Here is a 1,896-nt window from a genome sequence, read left to right as displayed (position 1 = left end):
TGCCTTCACTCACTCATTTCTTCAACAAATATTTGCTCAGAGTCTTCCATATGCTGGTCAAAGCATTGGATATCAGGGATAGAGTGGTAGACAAGTCTGTCAGCTCCCAGCTCTAAGAAGGCTTACACTCTAGAGAAAGGCACAAAGGGCAGAGAGGGAAGCTCGTGCCACGTATTGGCAGTGGGTGGCATGTATGAAGGTGATACCAAAGAAGGAGCAGATGGTGGTGGGAAAAAGCCAATCTAAGGAAAGAGGAGGCCGTGTGTGTGGGGGGGGAGATCTAGGGAGAACACTCAGTAAGGGAAAATGGCATGCCTCAAGTTTGGGGGTGCAATTGAACATGGAAATGGGGTACAATTGGAATAGAGAAAAGGCCTATTTTATAGAGTGATGGAAGACAAGGTCAGAGAGACAGGGGAATCACATCAAGTAGACAGTGTGGACCATGACACTGAGTTTTATCATAAGAAACAAGAGACTCTGGAGGTCTTCAGGAGGGAGAGGTGTGATGTGATGTGGGACAAAGTGACCACAGATGGTACAAGCAGATGCAGGCACATGACTCGGGAGGCTGCCTTCAGAAGCAAGGGATGGACTCTTGGACCACATGGTGGAAGTGATAAAGGAAGTAAAGGGGGAGAGCAGAGAATGGCGGGTGAGCAGAGCTCTCTTTATCTCACTCTTGAAGCCCACTGCCCCACTCCACTCCACACCCCCTACCCACTTCCCAGAACATCATTTACCATGGCCGCCTCAGCAACTTCCCACTTGAACAAAGGCATCCAGCAAATGGACATGTCCCTGCCCTGGCACAAGAAAGTCTGTGTATGTCTGGGCTGATGGCACTGGAGAAGGGATGTGCTACAAGACCCATGTCCTGGGTTCTGAAGTATGTAGAAGAATGGCCTGGGTGGAATTTGGATGGCTCTGGCACTTTTCAGTCTGGCGACTCGAGCAGTGACACACACCCCATCCTTGTACCATGTTTTGGGATCCCCTTCTGCAAAGACCCCCCCCACAAGTTGGTGAAGTTTTCAAGTATAACCTTCAGAAACCTTCAGAGACCAATGTAAGCCTTACCTGTAAATGAATAACAGATATGGTAAGCAACCAGCATCCTTGGTTTAGAGTGGAACATACTCTCATGGCAATAGGTGGGCACCATTTTGGTTGGCTTTCCAATATCTTCCCTGGGCCTCCACATCCATATTACTGCAGTGGTAGGTAAAGCCCATAGCAGGGATATTGTGAAGGCTCCCACTGGGCATGCTTATATGCCAGAGTCAAGATTGCAGGGACAAATGCTGAGGCCATGCCTGCCCAGTGGGACCCCAGACAGGACCAAATTCTATACAAGACCATGTGAATGAATCCACACTGGAGGTCATCTCTGGGCGGGCCATTTCATCTTACATTGTGCATGTAAAAACTTAGAATAATAACAACCTTTGATCCTAAGCCCATTCCTGGAGACTGGAATGGTCCAGGCTGCCACTCCAAAACACCAAGACTATGTGAAAGGAGAATGATCTGGAGCACATTAAGGAAGCCATGCAGAAACTAAGCAAGCAGGACCATGTTAATGCCTATGATCCCAAAGGGTCCCTGGACAGTGCTCCATGACACCCCCAACATCAAGGACTTTTTACTACTTTTGCCAACCATAGAACTAGCATCTGCACTCCCTGGACTGCCAGCCAGGAGAAGAGAGTTACCTTGAGGACTGCTGCCCTTCTACCCATTGCAACCCCTTTGCAATGTCAGAAGCCATCATTTTCTCAATGAGACCAAGAGGAGCCCTCCCAGTAAAACAAGGGAGTTGACTAGACTTTTAACAAGCAAGCCCTTGCTGTCTGTTTGCCCTCCTCCAACTCTTCCTCTCCCAGCTGTCCTAAT

At 48.7% G+C, this 1,896-nt stretch overlaps 1 pseudogene; it reads left to right on the top strand.

The window, feature by feature from the left end:
• The first annotated feature begins 744 nt into the window (after positions 1-744).
• On the top strand, positions 745-1,623 carry LOC118583895 (annotated as a pseudogene).
• Positions 1,624-1,896: the final 273 nt, after the last annotated feature.

The sequence above is a fragment of the Onychomys torridus genome, chromosome 5 (assembly GCF_903995425.1).
Source record: "Onychomys torridus chromosome 5, mOncTor1.1, whole genome shotgun sequence".
NCBI classification, from domain to species: domain Eukaryota; kingdom Metazoa; phylum Chordata; class Mammalia; order Rodentia; family Cricetidae; genus Onychomys; species Onychomys torridus.
This window is presented reverse-complemented; position numbering and strand designations above follow the sequence as displayed.